Genomic DNA, 9,266 nt, shown 5'->3' on the forward strand with positions numbered 1-9,266 from the left:
TTTTTAATTTTTTATTAATAATTCTATATGTGATGCTGAGTGATACATTATACACACAAGGTATACTGTTATTATATTGAACATAAATAAAAATGTGTGTTTAAGAAGATAACACAAATAAAATAATTCTCATCATTTTTATCTATACTTGCATATGAATCATAAACTCATTTTAAACATAAAATAACACCAGTGCACCATTATGCCTCGAAGTACATAAATTTACTTTAGATAATATAAAATATCACAGATAATCAATATATTTGTATAGATTTTACTAAAGTAATAAGAAAAGATTATATAATAAGATAAATGTACTTATGACAATAAAAAATAGAATTTTGTTATTGCTTACCTTATGCGAACATACCAAAGAATCTCTGTAACTCATTCGTGGACAGTAAAGCGAACACATTAAACAATTTTTAGCAATTTTCAGGTAAAAATAATATGACAACTAATAACAATATATAATAAGATATATCTAACAGTAACATTAAAACATGAAAATTTCTTATCACTAAAATTTTTCATTTTTTCCACATTTCCGTCTTAGAGAAAAAGTTACATGAAATCCGTTCGCGTTGCTTGTGCTTTTTGCACTTAGCATCTTCATTTTCTCTCGTTTCAACGTACGAATATATATTTATCTTCTTTTAAATGCAAACAATTTTTGGAGATTTTTATGCAACACGAACAGACTTATTATCGTTAAATTACAAATCTTTACATATCACATCACTTTGGAAGGCACAATCTCTCTCTTCTTGCTGTTTACTTTGAACGTTTTACGTTTTACTTTGACCATTGTCTTATCATTTGACTGTTTCGACATTGAAAGACTACCAGGAGGAGAGATTATAGTCTGTTCACTTTCTGTCACCATATATATTTGTTGACTGAAGATTATCCAAATCAAGGATCGAAACGTCTGTACATCTTTTACTTAAGATTTAACTTTTTTACGCATCAAGATCGAACTGCGGAAAGTTGCACAGGCATTTTACATTTTATTAATTTATTCATTGGAGTCATATTTATTTTGTATTTAATTTTAATATTATAATTTGAATTGAAATCGAATTTGAAAGTCGAAAACGGAAGAATTTTGCGAGTATAATTTTTGTTAAAAATTATACTCGAGAAATTCCGCGTTTTTTTTTCGAAACTAAAAGTATACGGTAAGAAATAACATTGCGATGAGATATTCTTAAGGTCTCTCTCTTGTGCGAGATCGTATACGTTATGCAGGCAAGCTGTATCACAGATTTTCGCGTGTGATCTCGAGGATTATGCTTATAAATGTCGCGGTACGTCGAGGTTTCGTGTGAATATACGTTTATTACTGGTTAGCACGAGAGACACGAGAGGCAGTTTAGCGCCCGTCTCGTGCGAATGACGTCGCGCACGATGTCGACGAAATAGTACACCTCCTCGTTCCTCGTTTATAAAATCTCAATGATATGAATTTCTTAAAGAAATACCGTCGCGTACCGAGAAAAATGCTAATCAAACGAACACGCGTATAAAGATGTATTTGAAATAAAAAAAAAAAGGTAATTGATTTTATAAGTCCAAATATTATGTAATGTATGTGAGATCATTATTAACATTCATGCATCATGAATTTAGGTTTACATTGGCCTTACAAAAACTCAATATCAAAAGGTAATGATTAATTACTTACTTTAAATGAATATTAAAAACACTGACTCTAATAGCACAGATCTCCAAGGGACGTTCCAAAGAACATTCAGAGGATATCCCTATATCTTAAGAACATTCGCCAGAACGTTCCTCAAATAAAGTGTGCTATTAGGGGAGATGCCAATGTGTTTAGATACAAATGATTTCTATGCATATAAAATTGCGTTGTCATTAACAGACAACACAAACGAGACATAAGATATCATGTATATCTTAAAGATATTTTTTAAAAAGATATCTTTAAAATGTCTAAAGATATCTTTAAAATGTCTTATGTCTCGATCTTAGACTTTTTGTTGTCTGGGCAATAATTGAAATGATTGTACACTGAGAAAAAAATCGAAATATTTAAAAGCAATGATACATATTTACCGATTATGACAAAATTTGATTGTGATAACAGAATATTCATTTCTGTGAAATATATTTCATTTTTCTTATTAATTGTAAACAAAAAGAGAAAATAAAGCAAAAGAATAAAAAATGAAATAGACGATTTATTTGCTAGAAATAAAATTTTTCTTTGTATTAAAAAAAATAAGAATTTATATATATATATTTCAAAATAGGGATTATATAGTGAAATGAACATTATTGCCCGTATTCATAGTCAGGCCTTATATTTAAGGCTTCCTTAAATTTATCTTCAGATGCTCTACGAATTATTTCATTGCAATGACTATGAATACGGGCATATATGTCACAACTAAATTTTTAAATATCTTTTTCTCAGTGTATCTGATATTGAGGAGATCTTTTTATCGTTGTTGCTCTCTTAATAATACTCGTGCACTTTTAGCGATATGAAGCTAATTTTCACTGTGCGACTTTTTACTGACAAATGTTGAACAGGAAATGGATTATTGTAAGGATATGTCGTCAGTTCTAGACCAATGGTCAGAAATTTAATTGTAGAAACTGTTTATCACATTCTTACTGGCTCTTTTTTTCAAGGGTATAATGACTTCATAAATATTGCCGCTATATTTAATTACATAAGATCGTGATATGTTAATGGCGCACTTTGTCCTCCATTATAAGCGGAAGGGTTACATTCGCCGCGGGGAATACTTTGAAATAATCACAGTCGCAGGGATATCGACTTAATCTTTCTATTCGAGCACGAAAGCGATTAATCCACGATATAATGCATATTAAGTGCATTCTAAGTTTAAACGACACTTTAATTTTAGCGTGTAATAATTCTATACTACGCACTTACATTAAACTTATCGTTCTTGTTTTATTTATTCAGGTACTCAAAATAATAATACATAAATTAATAGTTTTATAATCATAGTCATTTTACAAAAGACTGATAATTTCAATAAAACTCAATTCATGTTCTTTAAAAAAAATACAGTAACTATAACTATCTGTTATAGTTACTGTATTTTTTTTTACTGTATTTTTTAATATCTCAGTTTTATTGCAGTATTTAAAAATTTAGCTAGATACAGATCTGAAAATAATTTTGTTAAATGATCAAAATAGTTACATAGCACTCATATTGATGCCGAAATGTTAAAACTTTTTGCAATATTGCTCATTATGCCTAAGATTTCTATATGATTATTTTTATAGTCTAACAAAATTATTTTCAGATCTAGTTCAATTTTTAGATACTTTAGAAAAATCATTCTTTCCGTGTAGATATTTATAATTGAATAAGAGACTAATTTTATTTTTTTAACAGTATGAAATGATTCTCTACCGTTATCAAACTTCTCACACAAGCCCAGAATCAATTCTAGATACATTAGATTTTTCATTAAAAAGCAATAGTATTATCCGAAAGGAAGATTAGATAGATTACAAACTAAAAAGTTTCGCTGGAAGCAATTCCACCGGTTGTATCAATCGTCGATTAATTTAATCGAAGTTTTGTAGAGGTCGATAGAGCAGGTTGATTTTAGTAAATTTCAAAGGATCGGGCAAGATCGCGGCGACTTCGTGGACGATCGCTATCGCGGTGTCGCGCGCTATGAAAACCATGAAAACCCGACCTGCGCGACCGTGGGATTTTCGCGGCGCGGGCGTCGCGATTGGCCGGCCTGCGGCTCAATGTCACGCGGCTTCAAGGTAAACTATCGATGACGTCAGTGTACGTCATTTAACAAGTGGGAGTGGATGGATAGATGTCGGCAGCCGCAGTGGTTCTCGCGAATCGCACTCGGTATTTGTGGAAGCTCGTGCCGCCGCCGAGACGCGATAATGCCGCGCGTTTCTTAGCGATATGTAGTGCTGTGTGCGTTAGCAGCAGTGGCGTCGACCGACTCGTCGCACGTGTTTCACCGTGCGTGGAAAATCACCGAAATACGTTCGCGCATGCTCGACCGCCGATGACGTCACGAAAATTGTGCTTTTGATCAAGCAAGCACTCTTCGGTGTGTATCTTTTTCTCTCCCTACTTCACCCTCCGCCTCTTTCCATCTCTCCCTCTATTTTTCTCTCGGCCCCCCCCTCCCTCCCCCATCTCCCTCTCTTTCTTTTTTTTTCACTGGACGCACAATAATGTTACTGTGCAAAATCAAATAATCGCCGGGCCACACGCACACGACGGGGGAAAATCGTGGGGAAGCGGCTGGACCGCCGCGTCGACGGAAAATCGTGAGTATCAATTTGTCTTTCTTTGCCTGTTTACCTTCCAAAAGTCATCCGTCACAGAATAGTAGCCGTAGCCTGTCGGACTCGGACATGGCCTTCGTTTAGCGCGCACACCCGCGCGCGCGCGAATCTACACACACACGTATAGTCGTATACGCACGCCCACGCACACACGTTCGACGTTCCCGCGTGCATGCGCGAGCGCGCAGCACGGCACAGCAGCCGCATGCACGCACACGCATGCACGCACGTACGTCACGTCTCGCGTCTCGCGTCTCGGTCTCGGAGGGTCTCGGATTTCGATGGACCGCGAAACGGAGCGCGCGGAGAGAGGAGAAAGGGAGAACGAAAAAGAATCTTCCGAAAGTCTCCGCGTCTCGCGCGCGACAAGATGCGCCGGGATGCGTCGCGAGATTTATTGATCCTCCTCGCAATGACATCGGATCGATGATCAGCGAGAGATGACGGCAATTGTTGCAAGATTGCCGTCACCAGAAACCGGTAGATCCGCGTTTTACACGGCGGGGACGTGGAAGGGGAAGGAGAAGGGCGGCGGCGCGGCGCGGCGCGGCGAACGGGATCAGCAACGCCGGTAAATCGGGTAAATCCCGAGGGAAAAACTGAAATTGACGTTGTCGCGCAACTGCGCTCGGGACCGGTGCGATGCGGTGGGGCGATGTGACAGCATCGGCAGGCAATCCGGATGTCTCGCGGATGTCAGGGGAATCCGGGGAATCTGGGGATTCGAGCCAGCTGATGATTTCCAATATGGAACTCGGACGCCGACTACGAGAAAGGAAGGAAAAGGGAGAGAGATATCTCCTTCCCTTTCGAGCGAAATGTGCCGGTCGGAAAAGACGTCCCGTCAAACGCGCCGACGAAATTTCGATGGAACCACGCCTTAGAGATATCCGTCGACGTCGACATTTAGTCGCTTCGACCGACACGTTACGATTGTATTATTACTGTTTATTACCTCGTTGTCGTACGAGATGATTTATCATCGACTGATTATTATCATCGGCCGATTCTCCTATGCTATTTGCCAGTCTTTTTTTTTGCGCTATAATTGCACGGCATATTTAATCGTAAGGCTCAATAACGTATGTGTGGAAACGTGTAACGTGTATTGGTTGCGTGCGTGTGCGTAATTTCTCATAAAAATTTATTTTTTTAGTTTGCAAAGCAAACTAAATATTGAATCTATGGTATTTTTTATTTCTTTTAATCCGACAGGGGCAATGACAAGTGCGTATAGTAGATACAAGTGCGCACAAATGCCAGCCATGTGAATTAATTTTACGCATGTTTCTCCTTTTGTTTTTGTATGCATGGCAGACTTGTCTCTCTGCGAATGATAATGTACCACCGCGACGTCGAATTCCGACTGATTCCGACTTTACGCCGTCGCGAAATAATTAAATCATATATCGCGACTATTGATTCGCGGCGATTGAAAAGAATGCATAAAATGTTTACTGAGCGTATCTCAGTTCTCACTGTTCTCAGTTCATGTTTGCAAGGGCACGTTTAGTGGAGCACGGGGCAAACGTATTTTTTATTCTATTTTTTTTTTACAATGAAATTACATCGTAAATTCGCCTGTATTTTAAGCTGATAAAGACGACGTGTCCTCCACGATATCGAACCCCTATCGTGGTAACGTATAGTTGCGTTAAATATTATAAAACGCAAGAAAAAAAATTGTTGTCTTGCAACGCTCCGTTTTGTACCGCCATCTGCACTGAGCTGGATCCTGTTTTCGCAAAATCGCGATCGGTAATACAGAAATCTATGCGTGAATTGCAACTGCACTTTTGTCTCTGATGCCATGTCGATTTAATGCGTTTGTGGTGTGAAACGCGTGATTAGATAGGATTTAGGTCATATGAAAAAAGAAAATTAAAAACTCGCTAAATTCTAGAACGTGTATTAACTTTAGAAATAAATTAGACAAAATTAAATATATTTATTTATTAAATACAGAAAGTCCCAGGTTTTTTCGTACAAATTTTAATAGTATGTTCTATGAGCAAAAATAAAAAAGTTATATAAATATATATATTGGTCTTAAATCCTTTATCAAAAAGTTACAACGAAAATATCATCAAGCTTGTTTTGATATGGTCGATACTTTGAAATGTAAACTTACAATTAGGTAAAATTGTTTCTCACACTTTGTATTTTTGTCTGCAATTGAATATATTCGTTATAATCATTGTTTAGTATACGAATATCGTATATAGCAAAAATATTTAATTCAGTGTAGGTATATTAAAAAGAGAGAAGTATTTTTCATTAGTTTATTATTATTTGTTTATTTTCCATGTGTATGTATGTTGTATAAGTACGTGCGCTACACGTTTTATAAAAAATGATAGAGATAGAAAAAACAGATCAGCACACTGAAAAAAAGATTGGCTGCTGCAGCAAATTAGATGGTAAAATATGGCATAGCATTTTTAATTGGTTGCAGCAGTCAATTTTTGGTTGTGTTAGTCTATCGAAATCCTATACTGACATTATGAATGAAGCATTTGTATTCAGATTTGCGTTTTCTACATAAATTTTAACCTTGCTGTTTGTTTATTAATTTAAAAAATATGTAATTGAATTGAAAAACTAACGTTAAAAATTGATTGTTTATATGTATATAATTATTTGGTTGTAGTACTTTGAATATTGTACGAAGCAATTCAGAAAAAAGGTTAGATAAATTGAATTGTTGAGTAAATGGGACAACATAACAATTTTCCGATAGCAAAGTTAATTATCAATTTTATGATATTTTATGCATTATTTAATTATCTATTATTGTAACTGAATAAATTGTTCCATATTCTTAAAAGTCTTAATTATCTAATTTAACATCAAATGTTATAAGATCGCATGATTTCTTTACATAACCGTTGGCGTGGGAAAATACGATTAAGAAATGATAATGTGAATAAGTAATGATAGACGTAATCAAAGCAAGATGTAATCTTAAAGAGACGCTAAACTCTTCTATTTTTGACAATCTCAAAACAACGTTTCTGGTGTAATTATACAGATAAATGCGTAATATTTTCGAAATCTCCGGGTTGCTGCGCTCCTCGTAAATAAGTCCCAAAACAATAGGTATAGTAAGCTTTAAGTCTTACGAAATTTACATCAACAATCATAGTCGATTATTCCTTTCATTTTCGATCGTGGCTGATCAATTTCGTAACGCTTAAGGCTTACTACACCTATTGTGTTTCGGAACTAACAGACGAATATGTATGTATAATTAAAATTCGATTTTTCCATTTGTTTTTTAACCTCAGGTTCACCGTCGTAATTTATTATTATTAGGACACCTCGTATAGTTGTATCCATCAAATTATCCACGAAGCTTCGTCCTCAATTTTATCACAAAATTATAAATCTGAGGCAGTCTTTGAATCTGCGTTTATTGTTCACAGAGAGAAAAATATTTGGTATTTGTAACTATAATTATATATTACTATAATTATGATTATTACTGTTGTTATTATTATTATAGCAGTAATAATCATAATTATAGTAATATATAATTATAGTTACAAATACCAAACATTTTTCTCTCTGTGTTGTTGCTACCTCTCTGGTTTTCAGTCGGAGATTCCGGCTTTTTTTGAACGAATTTCCGATTCTCCGGCAGACGGAAAGAATCTTTAGTTGCTCTAAATTTTGGTGACTTTTTTGTGCGTGCATCCTATTTCAGAAAAAAATCTCTATTTCCATCTCTCGCCATAGATTTTCAACGAAATATATAGTCGAAAGGTGGCAATTGTGGTTATCATTTGTTGAATATTATTTAACATTTCATGAAGAATTTCGGTGAAAAGAGCATTTTTCATACGTGTTCGTATTTTTCCCTTTGTTACATTTTTTCGTCAGAAGATGCAGCGGAAAAGGCAGTGGTGTGCAAGACACGCGTTCAACTTTTTATGCGTTTCGGTAACCTTATCGGATGCCGGTTTATCGCGAACATCTCGGCCAACCGTGGGGCGAAAGGGGGGAGGGAAGGGTAAACCTAGACCTACACAACGTGTACAATAATACGTGCCACGCGACAATACGCGGCCCTCAGTATGACCTCACGCAGCACAAAGCGCGTCACAATGTGGGTCCCCGAGGCTATGCAAATCCACAAGTGAACATGTGATGACCTAAACGTTGACTCGCTCTATTCTACTCGCGCGAGTGGCAAACCGACTTGCTTACGAATTATTCGGCGGTCCGTCCTTTAAGGTGCATGCATGTGCTGAAATATATACTGATTGTTGGGTAGTTCAAGATGTACTTTTTGATTTCGATTTGGTAAATCGTTTCGTTTACGTAGGACTACAAGTTGCGAGGGAACGATAGAATCTCTTTCATCGAGATTAAATGTCGATCCATACGCATAAGGACGAAGCAAATGTGTCTGATGATGGAAGCAAAAACATCTTGTACTCGATCTGCTTTGTACTGTGGAACATTTATCTTGGAAACTAACACGAATGATATTGATAATTCAATTTTAAAAAGATTTTTTTATTGTGTACATATGAATTTATAGGTTTTTGCGGAGTGTACTCGTACAGGCAAATGCTCTGATTTCAAGTCGAAGCAAATATTTTATAATATTTTTATTTATATCGCTTAAAAGCACACTTGCTCTATTTTGCCAATATAATTCATTTATCGATGATTTGCAGCTTGCATTATATTTACGTATATATCGTTTGGTATATTTTTAGATATAATACGAACTCATTGAGTATGATACTGTTTAATCAGAAAAGCAATAATCGATAATTAAATTCTTTATCTTTAATATATGAAAAAAGTATATTAAAAAAATTAATTACGATTCTATTTATTAGCGCTGAAGAGTTAACTGTTATTTTGATTTGATTCAACTACACTGAAAAAAAGATTGGCTGCTGCAGCAAATTAGATGG

The 9,266-nt window shown here is 35.6% G+C and overlaps 1 protein-coding gene across 1 annotated transcript in view; it reads left to right on the top strand.

Annotated features, from left to right (window-relative positions):
• Positions 1-4,166: 4,166 nt before the first annotated feature.
• Positions 4,167-9,266, top strand: part of Mef2 (myocyte enhancer factor 2) — a 73,648-nt gene continuing 68,548 nt past the window's right edge. Inside the window, exon 1 of the mRNA XM_018456987.1 lies at positions 4,167-4,317. The gene's annotated coding sequence lies outside the window, so the exon portion shown is untranslated. The remainder of the gene's footprint in view (positions 4,318-9,266) is intronic.

This window comes from Mycetomoellerius zeteki, unplaced genomic scaffold (genome assembly GCF_001594055.1).
Source record: "Mycetomoellerius zeteki isolate Tzet28-1 unplaced genomic scaffold, Tzet1.0 scaffold617, whole genome shotgun sequence".
Lineage (NCBI taxonomy): Eukaryota > Metazoa > Arthropoda > Insecta > Hymenoptera > Formicidae > Mycetomoellerius > Mycetomoellerius zeteki.